This window comes from Lepisma saccharinum, chromosome 2 (assembly GCF_977018435.1).
Source record: "Lepisma saccharinum chromosome 2, izLepSacc3.1, whole genome shotgun sequence".
Taxonomy (NCBI): domain Eukaryota; kingdom Metazoa; phylum Arthropoda; class Insecta; order Zygentoma; family Lepismatidae; genus Lepisma; species Lepisma saccharinum.
Window position 1 is genome coordinate 26,855,284 of NC_139230.1, and position 23,685 is coordinate 26,878,968.

Genomic DNA, 23,685 nt, shown 5'->3' on the forward strand with positions numbered 1-23,685 from the left:
AGTAATAATTTAAAAATTGGAATTTTAAAATCTGTTGTAATAAATCCATGCAACGGCAATTTTTGTCGATTGTAGTACATTTTTCACATGAGACTGAAGGTGGGTCATACAAGTTTGTTTTGTTCGTCTGTTTGCATTTGGCTATTTTGAAGTCTCTTTACTATGGTTTGGCTTAATCGCAACGACGAGGCTGTGGCCGAGTGGTTAGCACATCGCGCTGCAACGCCAAGGGTCCCGGGTTCGAATCCCGGTCGTGCTTGGTTGTTTGTGAATGTCCATTCATCAATTTCATAATTTCATCACTCATCCCCATCTTCGCAAATTAGCCAAGAGGCACAAAACGCGAAGTAAAATAAACTAAATCAATCAATCAATCAAAAAAGCAACGACGAGGATGATGACAGATGAAATGAGTGAACCAATGAAATTGATGAAAGAGAAAACCACCCATTCCCAGATCCGGACTCGAACCCAGAAGCTTTGGCGGCGAGACCGTGGACTGTCGAAGCTACAGGTTCAAACAAGTTTCGAACTTAATGTAAAAACTGTATCCACAAAAAATAGTTTATTAATATACATTCGATCTAGTTGCGCAATTATTTTGTAAACTAATATTTACTAACCCATTTTATGCTCTGTAATTCTGCAAAATGCTTTTAAACTCCTTCACGTCTCGCTAATGATTGTACAGCCACAGACACTTCTGGGTTGTAACAATCCCATTGTAAATGGGATTATTACATCCCAGAAGTGTTCATGACTGTACGTGACAAAATTTCCCATCGCAGCTACTCCAGTTACAATTTTCTATTCCAGAATGCACAAGGAATTATATTAATGCAATAATTTAAATAAAAAATAATCGAAGTGAAAGTTTGCTTTAGTCCCATTATGCTCAGATAAGGTAATCGGGACTAGACCTACAGCTTCAAATGGGATCTGGACCATGTGCAATATGTTTCTACCGGGGATCACACCTGGGACCCCTTGATGACAGCGTTATCACTACGTCATAGGAGAAGGCGATGGAGTTGTGAACGTAGCTACATGAATTTCGCCTAATAAAATAAATTATGTTGGTTTCCGTTTCCGCAGCCTTTAATGCCTCATTCGAAGTCTGGTCAAACGTATTGACAAACACTTCTTCAGTCTTATAGTAGTTGTTTCGAAGGAAATAGCTTCCAATTGCATTATGAAACAGTTACTATGCACAAAATTTACTTCTCGGTTCGGTGGCAGAACGCTTTACGTGACGTGGTCGACTTTCGAGTTCCCGCCTTCGAATTCCGGCCCGGTCATGGGTGTTCTTCGTGAGTGTCCCTTCATCAATATCATCGTTCATCCTCATTGTCGCGATTAACCAAAAGGGGCAGAAATGAGACGTAAAATAAGAAAAATACAAGTACATACAAAATTCCATTTAAGTTATTGCACGTCATTCTTCTACCTCTTCGCTGAATCGCGAGGATGAGAAGAAATGCTGAACTCGATGATAGGACTTGGTTCGAACCTGCGGCCTCTGTCTTCGTAGCACATTACACTGACCGCTCCACCACGGAGGCCAGCAATCTATCCGGACGTTCGACAATACCGGATAACATTATATCTAACTTCCGGTTCTGAAGACAAACAATTTGCAGGCAAAAGGCAAGGAGTTTGTATCATTGTGCAAAATTGTTCGAACACTCCCTTCTGTGTTTAGTGTTTAAGATAGTAGAAAATGTTTAATCCTAGAGTAAGTTTGTGGAAAAAGTGGTTTAAAGATTTATTTTTGTATGTATATGTCCCTATCTTTCAAGGTGAGTAACTGATATTATCTTGCATTTATTTTATCTTGTTCTGTTAATCATAACTAATGATAGATGGCTATAAACTATAAAGGAGAGAAAATAAGTGTGTATTTTATATCCGTTGGATATTTTAGGTTGCATTTTTACTTCTCTGTGTCAATAATGAGGATGAAAACGGTGAATTGATGAAATAGATGAAAGAACTAGTACAATAGAACCACCGTGGTTTACTCAAGATTCGACTTGGACCCTATGCTCTAGGGTCAACTCTTCGTCATGAATGCAGAGTATAATTGAGGAAGTCATGGAAACAGTGGTTTCTGAAGGTAATATCAAACAAAATAACATGACATAGGTTTTTCTTATTTGAAAATATTTAATCAGCGATGCTAAATTGTACAAAAGTTGGCTGTGTTGTGAATCTAAACATGTAAATGGAAAATAGGCATACTTAGACAGTTATCTGATAAGAAAATTGACAAGTTTATTTATGAAAAAAAGACTGGACAATTCACTTGTGCCCATAAATAAAAAAACAAATTGAAACCCGCATTTTATTCGGCTGACAATTCTACAAACACAACCCAAAATGTGTCAACTGACAAGAATATGTTGACTCCAATGACACATTAACGTGCATAAACTGCAAATGATGCACTTTTTGGTATGTCAAAATACACACAGAATTGCATAAAAGGGAAAAAATGCACCAATTGAGAAGCTCAGGCACGATCATTTCAAAGAAAGTAAAACTACACGTTTAAATGTGTCAATATATTCACCAAAAGTGCACCAATCTTCATTTGATGCATTTCGAGGTAACAAGACGGATATACAGTGCTTTCACGGCCGGGTTGGCCGTGGAGCGGCGGCTAGCTCTTCGGGAAGTAAGAAGACGTCTGCCGGCATTTAGACCCACATCTGTACGCTGACCTTGGCACTGGATGCGTCAGGGCTTCAGTATCCAGATAGCTGGTGTCCAGTTTGCACGTGTTCGTGAAATGTTAAGGTGTTAACACGTTTTAGATTATTTTGTTTTAGTTTACGTATTACTGGTGCTTTTATGCAATCTCCTCGCTATACGTACAATTTAAAACAAAAATGTACAACTCTTACGTCATTACGAATTCTTGTAGGAAAGTTAGAATGCGTTTTGCAGCAGAATTCTCAGATGTTTCTGTTTCACACATAGACAGTGTTCGAAAAACTTGTGGGCAAATTTAGGGAAACATGGTGTGTTCTTGATAAGAAGCAAAGGGTAAAACGGCGTATGTTCACTGAGGAGAAAGTAGACGACGTTTAAACCTGAAACCATACATCAGAAGATTTAAAAATATATATATATATATCAGGAGGGAAATTGAAGCAATTTCGGAAGAGGAATTTCCTATGCCGTAAACGTGTGAATACATGATAACAATTTATTGCAGTTTAATTAAACTCCACCCAGAGTGAACATGGATACCATTAATGCAGATTCTGGGGTAGAAGCCATTAAATAAATTATTGAAGAATTCTTCAGTTCCTATATGTGAGGAACCGTGGCAGTCAGTCATTTTGGTGTATAATTGCCACGTTGTGGACCCGGCGTTTGATATCTCAGGTGGGAATCTTTATCTTGCATAAGAGGTCCTGGAACCTCATTCTCATCAATCGCGTCCAGAGGCAACCATGGGAGTAAAGACCGTACCCCCCCCCCCTCTCTTCTAAATGTTGATCTTGGTGAGGAGGTACCGTGAGCAACAACAGGCTGCATTCTTTTGCAGGTCCTGCAGTTGGCGATAATAACTAGGCAAATTCTCCATTTCGATTTGCATTTTTTACGTCCTTGGTGCTTCTTTGAGGAATGGGAATTGTATGATTTATGTCGAAACAGAGAATATCTCTAGCTTCCTTTTCTTTTTGTTTCAATTCGTGAATCTCGCATTGCGTAAAACAAAGTGCCAACCATTATATTTACCAGCGTCTGTGCTTATCTTGGCTAGAAGCTGAATGCGAAAAGCTGTCGCCTTGCAATAAAGGGGTCCCGCTTTGGATCCCCGGTGGAGACACATTGCTCAGTGGTTCGGATCCCACCTTAAACTGTAGGTCCAGTTCCGATTAGCCTATAGCCTGGTCCACGCGTAATGTTTTGTCCTCAGTCTTACATGATCATGCCAAACGGATCAAACAAAACATTACATTTGGACGGCAAGTTGGACGTCTTGCGTGAACTGAATGAAGTTTGACGACCGCTCGAAAGACGGATGGGCTGGAGCTTTGTTTTCAAACAAAACGGTCAAATTTGGAATATTTTTGCGCCGCGTCTCGTTGATGTTAGATTAGTAATGTCTTGTTTTTCAATTTCTTGGATTACTAGCGTAAATAATTTGCAGTAGGTGTTCACATCCACACGTAAATAATGCAATCTTCATCTTCCTTTCGTAATTCGCGGAGTAAATTGACATGTGAGAATTTACTAGTGTTGGGCGATATATCGTCCAGACGATATATCGTCAATATATTTTGGCGATATATCATCACGATAATTGGCGATATATATTGTGATGTTTTTTTTTGTTTATTTTTTTCTTATTTTCGAAAGTTAGCGTGGGTCGTGGGAACTCTCATGGACGTCACCCCTATTTTTGACCACCTTCTTCGCACAGCATGGTGCTGTCACAGTATGTGAATTTACCACCATGCGACTTTCACGGCCGAGGGACAGAATGCAGCAGCCAGTCTAGAAAGCTGAAAAAATGTAACAATAGAGCTAGGTCTCCCCAACGAAATGCGCGTCTGGACGTCAGTATTGCCAGGCATGTCAAAATTTCACCGGCATAAGTATGTAAAGGTATCACTTTGTCTTTTCGTCTTTCAACTTTCTAAATCTAGTGATTTTCTTCCATCTTAGATGGCTCCACACCCTCCATTCAAGGGGGGGGGGGTCTCTTCCGATTCGAGTCGCACCATATTTTCAGACATTCTCACGTCAAGCCTTTTCTCTGTCCATCTGTGCGACCATATATTTGTCTCTCGAATATTTACAGCCTGTCACCATTTCGAAAACATCCCTTGCGTGTAAATTTCAGAATTAAGCTCAAAGGAGAACTATTTACCTTCATAAATTTCGAACCTAGGCATGTTTCTGTCGAATTTAATAAAAGGGTTAGATATATATATATATAACGTTGTAAACTTGCGAGGTCACACACCCTCCATGTTCATTGTCAATAGTGCGTCAGTTGTGCATAATGGAGAAGAAAGTGCAAGCTCCTGATTGGTCAGGGGAGCACAATAGTGCAAAATAGTGTTTCCAGGAGTGTGGAGAGACCTGGGACGGACAGTCTAAGTTTTAACGGTGAAGAAGTAAGGAGGCGAAGTGGTCGCTCTCGAAAAGTTCTTTGATTCTTTGACTTGTACGCATATGAGAGCAGTGCGGATCTGTTGACGCTCGGGCGTGTGAACGGGCAAGTGTTAAAACAGCGCCAAGTACGAACTGTGTGCAATGCTGATTTGTTGACGCTCGGACGCGTGAACGGGCAAGTGTTGAAGCCCCGTCAAGTACGGCGAGTCCAACGTTAAGATGCCTGCAGAACCATGGACGTCCGCAGGATTTTTTCCAGGGAGGGGCAAGGAAGGTATTTTTTTTCCAGGGGGGGGCAAACGAAGGCAAATTGTCCCCCAAAATAGTGTTGTTCCCTAAAAAAACATTGTTTAAATTTGAATTTATGGTGTTCATGCAATAATTAACACATATTATTGTGGCTAAAATGACATTATATGTGTGAAATACATATTTTTTGGTTGACTTTCATTTTGCAGGGGGGGGGGGGCACGGCCCCCCCTTGCCCCCCTTCCGGACGCCCATGTGCAGAACCGCTTATACAGTGATCAAGCGCGCTGAAATGGACTGAACCGGAGACGACCAACGAACCCACCAGTGGTTGTAGCTGCTATACAGAAGAACTACTATCATTTCATCTGTTACACCCCCCCCCCCATCTATATCTCTTCAAACGTGACATCAGGACCACATCAGAAGACTGGGTCCCAACGATGAACTCAGTGCGCGCTTATATATATATATATATTTTTTTTCTTTCTAATGTGCATCGGCAGACAAGGTAATGTGCAAACTGTAGTGTAGTACGCGTACTGCATGCATTATGTAATTGGCCAAATAATTTCAACTCTTCATTGCCATTTACTTTGTGACAGTGTGTGTAAATTTTTTAAATATGTTTATAGGTCTTTATTCTTGGATCAGTTTTGTTTCATGCATCAGTTAGGCAAAATAATATAAATTAAAATTATGGAAATAATAATGATTGTGTTTGCATCTCGATTTACCTACTCATATTAAGTTTCACCTGCACATGTGTGTGTTACAAGGAGCCAGTTGAGGTTGTATGTGTAGCTAGCCGTGGATTTAATTCTTTTGTTTTTGTTTTATTGTTGCCCAACTGGTTTCTGGAGGCACTTTTGCCTCCATGATGTGGTGACTCCCTATTTCTACCGGTAGGCAGTCGTTACAATATAGTGTCGGCGATATTTCGTCACGATATTTGGCGATATATATAGTATCGGCGATATATCGTCACGATATTTGGCGATATATATCGTGGAGACGATATACCGTCACGATATTTGGCGATATATATCGTGGAGACGATATACCGTCACGATATTTGGCGATATATATCGTGGAGACGATATACCGTCACGATATTTTAGCAATATATTTCGTGTCACCGATATATCGCCAAGGTATTATCGTGGAGATGATATATCGCCGATATGATGAGACGGAAAAAATATAATGTATCGTCTGTGATGATATTTTCTTGACGATATATCGCGATATCAAATTTCCGATATCGTCCATCCCTAGAATTTACCCCTCTTAAGTAACTACTCTCCAGACCACAGTGAGCGATGAGCATTTTTTTTTTCATTCTCACCGTACACACTGAAATTACACTTGTCAATAATGGTTCATTCATGGTGTTTTTTTGGAAAGATTGAAGAAAGGACTGAGATAGAGAATGAATAGTGTAGCAGCGTGTTTTGCGTCAGTCTTATCTGTCAAACTTACCTTATCATGCAAGACTGACGACAAAACATTACGCATGGACCAGGCTTAAAGTGGACTTAAACCAAATCGAAACCCAAAATCCTCTACGGCTTTGCACCGTAGATATTCGACTGTTTCTTTCCTGGGTCGTACAAATGCAGCTGTTTTGAAATTGAAATTTGCACATTTTGCTGTGGAGTGCAATGCACACAAACATGTGCACATGCAAAGTAGTTGTCAGCGAGCGAAGAGCTGCGTGCAATGATTTCCTCTTTCGTTCTTCGGCGGTACATCACAATCACTCCAAGGTCATACACGGCCTTTGGGAGGTTAGGGGAGGGAGATGCGATCGTGAGTCTGCGAGACGTCTCCGTAGACTGGTGCATTCGCTCAAGAAGTACGAAAGCTTGCAGTGTGCTTGTACTCGTGTATGCGAGCGGATGTCTATTTGTGCAGCAGAGGTGAGTTGATATCTTTAGTTTGTTCGCCCCCCTTTTTTCCCTTTTTTTTTTTTTTTACACATTTTACAAAGTATCTTCTAAATGTTGTGTATGGTGGTGTTGGGTTGAAAGTTGTATTTATTTCTCCATCGACCGTCTGCAAAAACTGACGTCTTGAAAAGTGCGTATGTACAGTCATTGACACTTCTAGGTTGTAAAAACCCCATTGACTTTCAATGGGATCATTGCAACATAATACAGTGATATTTCCGTTACACAATATAATTATTTGGTATAATTTAACAATACAGGGAATTTCTCCAATTTGTTTGAAATTTCGGATATTTACTAATTTGGGTCTCCTAATCACGAATCTGCACTTAAAATTTGGCGCTCACGTATAGAAATTCCTGAATTATGGCTAGCCCCACGGACCATTGGCGCTAGCCCCACGAACCATTGGCGCGTGGTTAGGTTAGGAAACATAGTTAAACAATTTTGGGGTCGTAGTAATATCAGGAATATATATATTTCGTTCTTTAAAAATTCAAAACGGAAAAACATGCGATAAATAATGAGCAATTGTGCATTGTCAGTTGCGATGACTGACCCTTTTATTTTGCAAGTTTCACACGTGAGCACCAAATTTTAACTTCAGATTCGTGATTAGGAGCCCTAATTTAGTGAGTATGCCAAATTTCAAACAAAATGGAGAAATTCCCGGTATTGTAAAATCGCTCCAATTATTTTTCAAATCTCCAATCTCCCGTTGTCAGCTGATTGCCCGTGATTCGCGTGAGAGTCGAGCGTTCGCTGTAGGTTGTACTCCTGCAGCGGAGCCGGCAGCCATTTGTCTCAAGTTAATTCTGCGGAACTGTAGGGCTGTATTCGAATCCGAGATCCCTGGCGTCGTAGCGCACTGTGCTAACCACTCCGCCACGGAGGTCGTACACGATGAGAATGTGTAGATAAACTTGATGAAGGGACAATCACATCATCATAACCAGGCTGGGACTCGAACACTGGAACTTTGAAGTCGACAACCTAACACACTCGGGCACGTATATAATTTTATATCAAATTAATGAAATTTATTGATTCAATAATAACATTTTTAAAAGTATCTGTTGTGATTGATTGATGAGGACGTTATCGGCGCCCGGAAATTTGCTTCATCGTAATTCTTATGACAACAGTTGGAAGCCGTGCGATAAAAAGTCTCTCGATAAGATAAAGTGGGCATTATGAAGCGGGTACTTGCATAGATCGAGGGAAATGGGTCCCACAGCAGAACCAACACTGGATCGTTTCTTTGACAATATTTTTTAATGATTGCCTTCCGCCATAGGGGAAATCTTCTGGAGATATTTTATGAAAACTCCCTCGCTCGCTCTCTTATATACATATATTAGGGAAGAAATGAAGGCTTGACTTCATATATTTACCGTTATAGGTCTGTGATGTATGTGGATTTTTAAAAGAATTACATGTAATATTCGTATCTCCTGTGTGTGGCCCTACCTCCACATCCCTTAATGTGCCTTCATGACATGGTGCTATATGCACGGGGAATTTTACCTTTACCATTGCATGTAATATTCTTTTCCGTATAATGCTATCTTACATAAAATGGAAACAAGCGTGTTTCAGACATGACTGACCGAAGATAGTATTTTTATTAGCCTTAATTTCCGAAAAAAAAAAAAAAATAAACAACTTTCTTCGCCACTTGCCACCGTTACCGACAAAGTTAATAAATTCGAAGTTCTACACTCACATTAGGTGCATGATCCTTTATCAGTTTGTCTCCTTTGGTGTAATTGTTTTATTATAGCCGAAATAATTTTTAGTTCATCATTTAATTCAGTAGCCTTCATGTGTTAACATTCCGGCAAGTCTTCTACACTTTTCAGATAAGATATCATCAGATGGCATGTATTTATACTCACTAATATCATAAAAGAAATTTAAAATTCACTATGATGTTTAAGCTGCTGAAATCATTCTCTTAGAGCTAAAATAATCGTCTAGGACCTGGCAATAAAAATAAATTTGTATCGTTTTTGTGGATCTTCAACAGTTTCATCATACTGAAACTGCTTCTTCTTTAGATTTCGGCCCTGTGCACTGTTTCCTAACTTTGGATCATCTATATCTAAATTCGATGCCAATGCTTTCTCATCAATAGGGACTCCCCCCCCCCCCAACAAATCCACGAGTGGGGGGAGGCAGGCCCTGCCAGGCTGCCAAGTGGCGTCTAAGAAACTATGACATTTTTCATCACTCCTGTTTTTTTCAAAGCGCTGATATGTTTGCAAGAAATCATGTAACAGCATCCAACACATCGTAGATGAATGTTTTGAAGACATTTGCTCATTACATTAGGTGGAGTAAAAAGTTATACTGCAGTTCGAGCAGGACCCAGGAAAAAAAACAGCGACACACGGCCATGAAAATAGGTGGCTGGGCAGAATTGCGCCGGTGCCACATGTGGAAAAAGCCAAGCGAGAGCGATGTGTATCAACTCGCGCACTGTGTATCAACGTCAACCAGGCTGCGTTGCCTAGTTAGAGCGTCAGACTGACCTCACTCCAGGACACTTTTGTGTCATTCCATACCTTTCGAGCATATATTGTCAGGTTGTATCACATGGATTACAAAGGCCAACTATACAACGAGATCTTTCATTCTCTTACACCTCCGAGCACACGGGGTTGTGCTCCGATGTGGCAACAGTGCGAACTTCTGCCACCCGCCTAATTTCATGGCCGAGCGTTTAGTGTAGGTAGAGGAAGCTCAACGAAGATTGAAAAGGGGAAAGAATGCAACCCCGTGAAGGGACAGTCTTACATTGCGACTGCCTGCCGGATAAAAGTTTACTTTTATCGAAGAAAAATATCTTCACCTTTTGAGTGCAAAGTTAAATCAAGTGTCGATAACTACATTCCTGATGGATTAATATGTTATCAGGACAACGTCCCCATATGACCCATATTTCGTAAATGTGGATTCTGTATAATTGTTCCTCAGTGCCTTCATATGTATACCTTTCCTCAGTCACCTGACGACAATCCCATGAGGGCTTCCCCGATGGCGCAGTGCAATCGCCTTGTAATCAAGGGGTCCCGGGCTCGATACCCGGTGGAGGTCCATAGTGGTTCGGATTCCACTTTAAATTGTAGGTCCAGTCCCGATTAGTCTTGCTGTGCACAAAGTGGACTTAAAACACCAAATCAAACCAAACGACAATCCCATGAAGCATTTATTAGACAAAGCCCCATCTACTAAAAGGAACACGTCAAGAACAGGCTTCGAGAGGAACTGGCAAAACTGAGGAGGCGGGGGGGGGGGGGTCACAGAAAAAAATTAGTATGCCCAACACGCTATATGAAGATATAGTTTCATGTATCCGAATAATATTTTGGGATCCTTGAAACATTTAAGTTTGTTAACTGGAAGACCATTTTAAAATTTCACAATTATATGTTCTGCTATGTTTTGTTATTTTTAAAGAATGTTTGGTTACACATTATGAAGATTTGCCAATATTATCGGAAAACTTTGACTGTCCGAATAATTGTGCAAGCGAGTTATTTATTTTTGTCACCGCAGCATTTGGTGAGTTTCCGCCTACAGTGATAGGTGTTCGCATGTCAAACAATGCGCTAAATATATATAATACGTGCAAGAAACATGACGTGTTTCGAGGTTAGAATAAATTACTTCAATTCCTGGCTACGGTGAGGTTGTTAACGTGTTTCATCGTCATTATTACCCCCACTTGGTGTATTATTCTTACATCTGTACTTTTTGCATTCTTGCTCTTCGTCGCTTTTCTTCTTTACTGGGTTAATCGCGACGATGAAGGAGGATTGAATGATGAAATGTATGATGGGACAACCACGGGTCGGGAATCGAACCCAGAACCTGCGGTTGTGAGATCATGAGTCCAGCACTTAAGGTACTTGTCACCAATCTTACTGTCGGTGCTAATTTACTGGCAGTAATATTAAGTAACTGGACAGTAAATATACATTTTACTGTGTATGCCATAGTTCATGTCAAGTTGGTTTTCATGTCATGTGACTTAAGGGCCCCTGCTCGGCCATCTTCGATTTCAATTAAATGTTTGTAGACTGTACCTACAGGTACAAAGTTTCAGCGCCCTGTGTATAGCCCGATTAAGGCACCAGAGCCCCTAATGTGATGATAGTTTTTCTGACTTGGAATCAGTTATAAAGAAAAAATCAAGTTTGCTGTGTTACTGCACTTGATCCATTTGTTGAAATTTGATATCCTGGTTCATTTCTTAGTGTGTTTAAAAATGGTATGTATATATATATATATATATATATATATATATATATATATGTGTGTGTGTGTGTGTGTGGTGTGTGTGTGTGTGTGGCTTTGAGAAGTTGGTGGATCTTGTGGCTATCACTAATCCTTGAGCAGTGTCTTTCTTGTGCTTATGTATTTACTTGCGCCATCACCCTTTAAAGTGTTAGCAAGGTGTCCTGGGTTAGATTCCCGGTAAGGCACAAAGTGATTTGAATTTCCCTTCAAACTGTAGGTTCAGTCCCGATTAGCCAATCTGTGCTTACAGTGGACTTGAAACTCAAACGTTAATTTCCAAAGTTTCAAACTCTTTCCTCATCCTCCCGTGCGCCTTGTGAAAATCATCCAGCATACGGAAGACAGGCTTTTTAGCGATTGTCACATATTTGTTTCTTATTGTCATTAATATTTCTTGTTATTTTTTACAGTATTTAGTTCCATGATTTCAGCTATTTTTTAACTACGCGATGTAAACATATGAATCTTGATACGTGCAGTGAATTGAGGAAACAAATTCTCATCACAATTGACATTTTGAGTTGCTGATGAGTGTGATAATATCATATTCCTCCAAGTTTAGACAATAGCTTGAGGCCTAAACTGGAGGAACATAAAAGTAGTATATTAATCACACGCGGTAGGCAAGCTATGTTGAAACCTGAAAGTTGTTTAGCCTATGTATAATAATAGATCAAATCATATGTGGAAACTCTATTGTTCGGTTTTTTATGGCCTTAACGTAAAAAAAATGTACCATCCTTCAAATTAGCATCTGGTCAGGGCCGGGTCACGGAAAAGTAAACAAAACTACTTTCGCCTTTCCCGGCGACGATTCCCGTATCCGCTCTCGACACATTACCGAGATGTGAAGACAGTGACACCCAACGGCGAATTGTCTATTATTATTTTGAATCACTCTATTTTTTGCAATCCGATGGTCATGGATTGAAAGTAAAACACCTATAGGCAGAGGACATCTGTTCCAGTTTCAGCAAAATTCCATTCCTTAAAACAAAACACTGGATATAGAATAAACAGGAACGAAATTTGCCTAGAATTGCCTTTGCATTTGGCTGTACAGCGGATGGCAAAGGCAATGGTGGGCAAAGTGTCCCACCATCATGTTCCTTCAATCCGTTCTCTTCAGTGTGAAGCTAAAAATTTAACCAAAAATGCCACTAAACAGAGGACAACTTCCGCTCTAGCATCAGTGCAATTTTAATCCTTGGAAAAACCATTGGATGTAGGAGATAATAGAAAGAAAATAAACGATGTGAAACATTCCCTCTATTATCTTTGCCATCGATTTGACATCATCGTTATCCGGGCGACGCATGTAACTCGTGAAGTAGATTTTGATTTTTGTAATTTAGCGTCGCTGTTTTTCACTTTTGGCTAACCGGTGCCCAAATGGATTCGGATCTGAAGTGCCGGATCCAAAGTTCCGAATCCGATATCCAGAATTCTCGACGATGAGGATGTGGTGATGTGATTAAATTGATGGAAACACACTCGAAAAGAACACTATGTCCAGTCCGTAATTCGAACCGCCCCCCTGGCATCGTAGCGTGCTTTGCTATCCATTCCGCCACTGGGGTCGGCTCTCAAGAAGTAGAGTTCGAAGATTTTTTTGTTTGTTGTGGACAATATCCTCAAAACCTGGAGGTTTCATGCGGGGTCTGAATGCAATAAAGCCGACCTCTCTGGCGGAGTGGTTAGCAAAACACGCTACGACGCCAGTGGTCCATGGTTCTAATCCCGGACTGGGTGTTCTGTGCGTGTCTCTTCATCAGTTTCATCATATCATTCATCCTCATCGTGGCGATTAGCCAAAAGTGGCAGAAAAGTGACGCTAAATAGCAAGTCAATCGATCGAAATCATGAATGCAATAAAATTCATCGTCGTAGTCAATCATCATGTCTCAGCGCTACGAACTTGTCCTCGCACTATGAATTTTTCATTTTTTTGCTTGCACGTGTTGCATCTAGCCAAATTACGACAGGAAGAATTTTTGTATGTTGCCTGAAGGTCACTCTGGTTTTGTTTTCTCTCAAATTGCAGAGGCTGAAAAAAAGGTGAGCCAAGCATGGATGTAGCTTGTTTCACTTAACGATCTAAAAAAATCAGTTTCACTGCCATTATTACTACCAATTAAGTGATGACAGCAGCATCGGTTGGCGGATGCCTTTCCATGTGCGGACCTTGTTGGTAACACTGTTCAACAATGAAATTTTTACAGAAAGGAAAATGCCCAATCTTTATAGATTTTGGTACGCTGAATTCGAAAATGACAATAGTTTTTGTTTTTTAGCTCCCGTTTTTGAGATAAAGTAAAAAACAATCTTAGAGATTTTGGTACACTTTCGTACGTTTTCGTGCTATATGAAGTTTGTCACGGCCTTATCCTTCCACATCTAACGATCCCACCTTTACACCAACATCATATAGCGAAATGCACAAAATCACGCAAAATGAACTCAATGATCTTGTTAGAGACTTGGACATTCCAAAACATAAAGCCGAAGTATTAGCTTCTCGTTTAATGGAGTGGAATCTTCTGGAAGATAAAGTTCGAGTATGTACTTTTCGCCAACGTCAAAAGCCACTCGAAAGGTTTTTCAACAGAACAAACGAAATGACATACTGTACGGATGTTGAAGGTTTGATGCAAGAACTTAATATCTTATACAAACAGGACGATTGGAGACTTTTCATAGATGGTTCGAAAACTAGTTTGAAAGCCGTGCTATTACATAATGGCAATGTGCTTCCTTCCATCCCAGTGGCATATGCAGCCCTAGCAAAGGAAAGTTACATCATGATGAGAGGTATTTTAAACAGCATCGACTATGATAAGCATCAATGGCTCATATGTGCTGATTTAAAAGTCATCGGTATGCTTATGCGCCTACAAGGTGGGTACACTAAGTACTGCTGCTACATTTGTGAGTGGGACAGTCGTGCTAAGGATTTACATTACAAACAGAAGGACTGGCCACGACGACAAGCTTTATTGCCTGTCAAGAAAAATGTCTCATGGGAGCCACTTTAAATCCCAGTAAAGTCCTGTTACCACCATTACGTGTAAAGCTTGGATTGATGAAGTCATTTGTAACGTCATTGTTCTTGAGCAATAGGAGGGCTGAAAATTATATTGAACTTGTGAATGACCTTATATGTGCCTATGAGAAACTGAAATGCAACATGCCACTCAGAATGCACTTCATTCACTCACATATCGATCGACGTTTTCCCTGAAGATTGTGGGGCGTTTAGTGATGAACATGGTGAGAGGTTTCACCAAGAAATCTCTGTAATGGAACATCGATACCAAGGAAGATTCAGTGCTTCAATGTTGGTAGATTTCTGCTGAACTTTGCAGAAACACTCTCATCTTCCCCATAAGAGGCAGGCGAAGAGAAAACGCGTGTTGTAAACAAGGTAGCTGTTAATAGTGTATCTTTAATTTAACTAAATTGACTAGCATTTCATGTACTTAGTCTAAAGCACTTTGATTTATTTTTTCACATGATTTGTGAATAGGTTACATTTTACTAGTTTGCATTGTAAAAACTAGTCTGACATAAATGATGTGATATATGGAATCAGCAAGCTTGTCATTCAAAAATTTTGAATAGAATATGAAAAATATATGTATCAGTATTTCAGTAGCAATATAAACTTCAACACCCTGTATCTTAAAAACTAGAGCCATTCGAGAAAAACAAACTCCATATTTGTGATCAGTGCATCGAATTAACCCCAAAACCACTGTAAATTGTTTGGTAAGTAAATGTGTGTTAGGCAGTGCTACGCTTGTTAGACTATGGCCCATTATAATATGTGAAGAACATAAAAGTTTCAATAACTTCCAAACCTGAGCTAATCTAGATTTTTAATTGTCATTTTCAACTTCAGCACACTCAAATCCATATAAATCAGCTATTTTGGCTTCTGTAAAAAACAAAAAGTTAAAATTTGTTGTCTAGTGATAACACTGATAAACAATGAAATACTCCTTTAAATAAAACTAAGTGATCTTTATGTATTCAGATGTGCTGATAACGAATATCGCATCCGTTTTCCTGTATCACCTAAATTTTTTGCAGAACACCCACATTTTATAGTTTTATGGTTTCAGGTCTCCGCACCCTGCTCCGCTTCCGGCTTAACGTTTGGTTCCTAGCAAATGGATAAGAACTTTTCAGCGACCTTGTGTTTATGACTGGCTGGCAGTAGAGAAATTTCCTGTTTCTCTGTTAAAATTTGTTCTTTTGTGGGTTAGTCGAGTCTTAACTTCCTTTCCGACAACTTCGCGAGTAGCCTTCGCAAGTAGCCGTATTTTATGTATGTGTATGTTCGTGAAATTGTGAATGTAATATTGTATAGTGAAGTGAAGTGTAAGTTGTATTTTAACAAAACGATAAGAGCATTCACAATTGTTTTTTTTTAAAGAAATATATTATAAGTCAATTAATGAGTTTGCCATGTCACGCAAATGTATGAATAACCCGAACTTGTTTTGTTATGTTTGCGGGGAATTTACTCCGAAGTCACAGAGAAATACTATCACTCCTATAGTGAAAAAAGCATATGAGTTGTATTTTGGAAGTAAAGTAGAGGAGGGGAAAAAGCTGGACACCAGGTAAAATTTGTTGTAATTGTTCGAGAACTTTACGTGGTTGGCTTAATGGCACTCACAAATCAATGCCCTTCAGAAACCATGTAATATGGAAGGAACAGAAAGATCATACTACGGATTGTTACTTCTGTTTAACAAACATAGTGGATATAGTTCTAAATCAAATTTATAATTTTTAATCTATATTTTATCCTGATGTTCCTTCAACCAAGAAACCTATGAGTCATGATTTTATACCAATTCCTAAGCCTCGTAAAGAATGGACAGTGGATGAAACAGAACCAAGCAGTGCTTCTCCAGATGACGAACCTGGACCCTCATATTCAAACACAGATCCAAATTTTCCTGATCCAAATATACCTCACTTTATTTCCCAATCCGAACTAAATGATCTAGTCAGAGACCTCAACCTTTCTAAAATTCAAGCAGAATTATTAGGTTCTCGTTTCAGAGGGTGGAATTTATTACAAGATGGTGTTAAGGTGTCATATCGGAAACGCCAACAATCACTGACACATTTTTTTCCTGTTAGTAATGAGTTAACTTACTGCAATGATGTAGAAGGCCTTCCGCAAAAACTTGGAAGGAGTCACAACCCAAACGAGATTCATCTAAGAATAGTTTAAAAGTAGTATTGTTGCATAATGGGAATATATACACCCATCAGTACCCCTTGCCTATTCTTCCACCATGAAGGAAACATATGAAAGTATGGATACAATATTAAAAGTGATAAATTATGAAAAATATGGTTGGCAGATATGCGGATACCTCAAAATGATTGGTATACTGTTAGGCATGCAATCTGGCTTTACAAAATGTTGTTGCTTTCTTTGCGAATGGGACAGCTGGGCAGAAGATAAACATTACAACATTGTGGATTGGCCCATATGAAAAAACTTAAGTCCTAGAGAGAAGAGTGTTAGGAATCACCCTCTACTTGAGAAAGACAAGATTTTGTTACCACTGTTGCATATAAAGTTAGGGCTGATGAAAATTTTTGTTAAGGCTTTGGATAAACACGGTGAGGTTTTTGGGTACTTGAGAAAAACATTTCCTAAACTCAGTGATAGTAAGTTAAAAGAAGGCATATTTATTGGGCCGCAAATCTGTGAGATCATTCATAATGACAACTTTGTGGAATTGCTAACAGAAGAAGAGAAATGCGCATGGTTAGCCTTCAGACAAGTATGCTGTAATTTTCTTGGAAATGTGAAAACTGACAACTACAAGGAACTTGTTAAGAACTTGTTGAAGTGTTATCAGCGCATGAGGTGCAATATGTCCCTGAAAATTCAACTTTTTACATTCGCATTTGGACTTTTACCCCCCTAACTTGGGCGCGTTAGTGACAAATGCGGCGAGAGATTTCACCAGGATATTTCTGTCATGGAGAAACGATATGCAGGAAAATCGGTACAGAACATGTTAGCAGACTATAGTTGGAACCTCACGGAAGAGGTTTCTGGTGGCAGTTACAAACGGCAGAGTTCAAGAAAGAAATTTTGAAAATGCTAGTAAAAATGTGGTTTTTTCCTCTTTTTTTGCATGAAATTTCTTCATTGAACAGTCAAATTCGGTACTATATATATTTTTTAATTTTTTTATATTTCATAGTTATTCACTTCAATATTTAAATCTTATTTCATAAGCAAACAAACAAAAATAATTTCAAATTTCGATGTATTATTACAAAGGGAATTAAATTTTTATTAAAAACAAAAAATGAAAATCCAGGGAAAACGATAGGTGATACAGCATTTCTACTTTCAGATTTGAATTCAGAAGGGTCGAATTATAAATAATCACCTATTTTCGTTCAAAGGAGCAAAAAAAAGTTTGAATTTGTTCATCAGTGTAATTCGTCCACTGAGAATGTAAATGTTTTATGTCCAATTTTTCATTTTTTTTCAGGAGAACCCTTTAATGTTTGACATGATATATTTATTGAACCTTTGTCACCATTGCGCCGAAAGTTTGTATCATTGCAAAGGATGATATATTGAAGCCTCTCTAAAAAGTAGTAGTTGTTTGGTTAGGTATTTATGCTGTAATTAATTATTGAAATTTCAGATTGAACAATTGCACGCAACACTAGTTTTGATTTGAGAGTGCCAATGTTCTATCTACTAGATATAACACTGCATTCTGGAAACGAGATGGAGATGAAGCAATTTAATTATGAATTTGTCATTTGGTAGCAAAGTAAAAAAATAATTCATATTTTAGGAAATCAATCAACTACTATGATTCCACTATTATTCTAAATTCTTTGTCTGTTAACCACAAAAGTAAGAACCGAAGACCATTACTATTTCTAAGCATCTCCCACAAGTGACCGAGGTTAGAGTTTTTTTTCATCTTTCTTACTTATTTACTATTATTTGTATTATTATTATTATTATTATTATTATTATTGTTGTTTTTCTTTCTTTTTTTCTTATTGGATATATATACCGTTTGTAACTGTAGACTGTATTCTGACAAGGGTTAGGTGGGAGAACAGCGTACGCTGAACCTCGCCCGCTTAATAAAGATATATTATTATTATTATTATTAAGTGGTTTATCTCACACTCGGATGGTGCTTGTAGTTGGTTGAGGAAATTGTCGTAAGGTTTCATTGGTTGTTGGAGTTTGCATTCTCGTGGCTGCTTCCAAATTCTGTAAATGGGACAAAAACACACTCAATATATCAATATCAGACGAAAGCAGAGATAATTGCATCGTAAATAGGCTACAGCCAAAATATCTCCATTTGTTTACAATTTGCAGATAGGACATATGCATTCTCATTGGAGGAATTGTTTTTGCAAAGCAGACATACCAAAGTATGTCTTTGATGAAAGTTCAGTCGAGAAAGAAAACTTCATTTTATCTCTCTGTTTTAGTTTCATTGCATTGATGGGGATATGCATATACATACATATGTACACATATATATATATATATATAAATAAAATGCAGCAACTTAGAGGCAAACAAACAATTGTGTTCATGCATTTAAGACAAAACTGTTATACTCATAGCAGCAAATGTCTGAAGTACTTAGTAATTATAACTTCACTTTCTGGTAATTTACAATGCATTACAGAAAACAATAAAATTGCGAACGAAGCGAGCAAGAAAATTTTTAGATCAAAATCTTTGCAAACTGTAAACAATATTGATTTAATATGGCACAAAAAATTTCATAGGACGCCATGGCATTCTGTTTTACAATTTTTAAAATGTAGATCGTTCTGCGCCCAGGGCCAATTCCCGCCACCCCCTAGCTATGGCTCTGAACTTGCCAAGACTGTAAGAAAAGCAGACATTGCGAGCAAGAAAGACTGAAAACAAAATCCATCTTCAGTATCCTTTTCTCCTGCTACTCTTAGATTCTACTATAAAAACTAGTATTGCTTTCTTTTACCTCAATGTTTGCCTCTCGAGAATTGATTTCCGTTCAAGGTTGGGGAGGGACACTGTTGTGTCCACTGCACCCCCTTCCCCCGTAGTTGCTTAATCGGCTTGAAAATACTTGATTTGCTTTAAGAGTATAATATCGTTTAATACCGGCGATAAGATTCCTCTACACTAAATTTCTAGGCGAAAGTATAATAATGTAGGGACATGGATGTCTGGAAGGGAGGACAAGGATGGCCACACCACCTCCTTGGAAATCGAATGCCAATTAAAAGTATATATTTCATACATATAGTTTGATTTCAATCATAGTAATTTACATTAAAGCGATAATTTCAAATTCAAGTGGTGTTTTTTTTAAGGGGGCAACTATATTACCGAGGTAATATTACCTCATGGTAAAATACCTTGATTGTCCCTCCATGCAAAAATTCTGCGGACGTCCATGATTAGGGGGGCAATTGCCTTCCCATTGCCCCGCCCCCGTGCGCACGCCTATGACTGACGTCGTGCGACAGGCTCTTCGCGATGTAGCTACACAAGAACAACTCCAAAGGAACAGGGATTAACTTACTTTTTTTTAATGCGAAAATTTGCGTTGAAATGGCAACATGAACGGTCGGCAATAATCGTTATGTGTTCCAGCTATGTAATATTGACGTCATGCTTTTGGCAAGCATGCCAAAAACAAGAATTTAATCGCGAGCACTTTGTACTTTGAAGGTTATTTTTTTGTTTCTTTTCTTTTATTGTGTGTGACTCAAGTTTTTTTGTACGTTCGTTTCTGGCGTGAACAATCGTAGGCGTATATCCAATGATGCAACATGTACAAAACATACTGTTTTACACTGAGCGTAATGTAATTTGCTGACTGTTTTTCCCATAGTGATTTTCAGACATTATTGGATACTGCATAAAACACGTGAAATTCCTGGCAGTAAATATAGCTATGCCTACCGGTGGAAAGCTTACTGGAAGTAATTATCAAGGAAATGGAAGAAATATGCGTGTTTGTAAATACATGTGTCACTATGAATCACGGCCGTAGGCAGGAAAAAGTTTCGGGGGGGGTTCATTCATAATTGTTCCCATGGGCGTCGCCAGAAATTTGAATAATAGAAATAATAACAATAATTGTACAATAATTATTAAAATTTCATAATAAAACATTTTTATTCCATAATAATACTAACAATAATTATTATTATATTATTGTTATATCCTTGAGGGGGGGCTTTTTCAATCCAGCAGATGAGTGAATATCCAGCACAAGTTTTTTTTTTTTTTTTACGTTTCATACAATGTGTACTGAAATGCACAATTATTATACTTCGTCATTAACCCTTAGTACACCGCGCGGCCTGACGAAAGTAAGCCCAGTGTCGCCGAGGCTTTGAGCGGGAAATTTGAATTCGTATACATAATTGAGAAAAATCGTAATAACTCTGGCACTATGGGACCAATCTACTTCGGATAACTTTTGTTTTGCAGGCAGTACATCGGTGCATGCAACCATGTAAAATTAGGATGCCCCTACCGCAGGGGGGTTACGAGCGGGGGCTACATCCCCCGAATTTCAATGAAAAAAAAACAAAAATGTGGAGTTTGCCCCCTCTTCTCCAGATACTTTGGGGAGAGAACCGGAACTTTTGCTTTTTTTTAAAGAATGGACCTTCCGCAACAGAATGAAACTTGATTCATGTTCGTGGGTGCAATACAATTTGAATAATACGGCAAAACGTAAAACTCTAGCGAATTTTAGCCAATTTGCATATTATTCATAAAATTGTTATAACTGACACTATGGGACCAATCTACTTCGGATAACTTTTGTTTTGCAGGCAATACATCGGTGCATGCAACCATGTAAAATTTGGATGCCCCAACCGTGGGGGGTTACGAGCGGGGGCTACATCCCTCGAATTTTAATAAAAAAACATAAAAATTTGGAGTTTGCCCCCTCTTCTCCAGCTAGTTTGGGGAGAAAACCCGAACTTTTGCTTTTTTTTTCGTTCGCACTTGCATCTTGTCTAGCTACTGTGAATCTATTTCTTCCCTGTTGAGTCGGCTCTTTGTGGAAATATGTCCAGAAGGAAACGATTGTGCGTTAGGGAAATCGAAGAGCTGTTATATGATACGAACTGTTTATGGTGACGCCTTTCCTAACAGAGGCCTTTGCAATCGTTTGTTTTGTCTATTCTTCTGATAGACGCATGCTGACACATGCTTCTGGCCTCTGGCTATCGTCAAGCTTCATTGCATTTCTAACATAGAGGCGACAGAAACCTGACACCGCCAAACCTCATCCAATCCCCTCTCTCCTTGCCCTACCCCCCCCCGCCATTACTTCAGCTGGATCACCAGGTCTAAACACAAAGAAGAATGTGTGCCTTATCAGTACTAAATCACAGCGTTGGAAGCTTGGAGGAAAACAGCATTGTAAATACGAAGCATTCATTGTGTCTGTCAAGTTACGAACACGTGTTTGGGTGAGCCCAAACACGTGACCACCCAAACACGTGACATATTCCGAGAAAGGAGGGGGCCGATTTGGAAAACACGATTGCAAAACATGTTCCCGAACGAACTGTCAGTGTTTCAACCTCAATACACAAATATAAGTGTGGCAAACCCTCGATAATTGTACCTAAAGCTGTTTGTATCATATGTGTTACGGCGGCTACTAGGGACATACTTTTTTTGTCACATATATGAGACGGCGGCGGACTAAGGGTTAAACTTTAGACACCTTCAAGAAAAAGCTTTAAAAGTTAGATGGAAATTTTAGTCATAAAGTTTTTGTTGTTTAACTTTAAAATTACATTTTTGGAATTTTGAAAAGTGTGGAAGCAGTTATTATTTTTAAAAACTTAGCCTGGTGCATGGATTGTAACCTCAATCGCGAACGTTGCGATACGAAACTGGATATGCTAGGTTTGAACTCTTATCAAGGGGGGATTTTCAACTTTATCGGACAGGAAATTTAAAAGCTGGAAAGGGAATTTTGTGACAATCATAAGGGAATCTTCAGTCTATATTCCTTGTGACGCAGGAACAACACTGGAAAGATGACAGCAGAAGTGAAAATGGAGGGGTCGCGGGTTGGTTACGATTCTGAGAATAAATCCTGTTTCACTCAACTTTCAGAATTCCAAATGTATGAAAAGTCTAGCTCGATCGTTTCAACATTGTCTCCTTGTATTTTTGTGATGCTTCGAAAAAAAAATTGAAAATTTATTACAGATTTTAGTTTCTGAACTTCCAACATGTCAGAACTTTCGGGGGGGGTTTGAACCCTAGAAACCCCCCCTCTAAATACGGCCATGCTATGAATGCAGAAGATTATAGATCATAAGCAATGCGCAATGGGGGAGGGGGATGGCGAGTTGCCCCTCCTAATATTTTCACTTAAAATATATCTGCATTAAATTTCTATCTCAGTTAGTAAACTACGTATATTATATACTTTAAAAAAGGGGAAACATTTTCAAGCTAATAAAAGTTCCAAGTTATGAGAGGCGCATTATTTTTTTTGTAATTGGACGTGTCGGTGAGAAAGCGGAGGAGTTTGAAACTTTTAGCTAATTGCGACGATGAGAATGCGTAATGATGTGATGAAATTGATGAAGAGACACAAAGATCATCCATGCCTAGGCTGCGATTCAAACACGGGACAGGTAATTTGAATAAGAAAATTAAGGAATGTGTTACGTAACAAAAAACTAAAGAACGAAATTAATCGAATTACTTTATCGCCCTATCAGCGGACGAGAAAGTTCGTTTTCGTTAATTATATCCATTTCTATCGGTCATTTCTTACCAACAAGATACATACTGATTATCTAGTAGTAATGTCGCCGCCTTGTAATCAAGGGATCGATTCCCGGTGTAGGCACATAGTGGTTCGGATCCAGTGGCGGTGCCAGGATGAATCATCTGCGGGTGCTGAGGGGGTGCAAAATAAAATTTAGGGGGTGCGATGTTGAAAATAAAAAGAGCATGAAATACGCA

At 38.9% G+C, this 23,685-nt stretch overlaps 1 protein-coding gene across 1 annotated transcript in view; it reads left to right on the top strand.

Annotated features, from left to right (window-relative positions):
- The first annotated feature begins 7,184 nt into the window (after positions 1–7,184).
- LOC145983966 (uncharacterized) overlaps positions 7,185–23,685 on the top strand; it is a 97,638-nt gene continuing 81,137 nt past the window's right edge. Inside the window, exon 1 of the mRNA XM_083117190.1 lies at positions 7,185–7,307. The gene's annotated coding sequence lies outside the window, so the exon portion shown is untranslated. The remainder of the gene's footprint in view (positions 7,308–23,685) is intronic.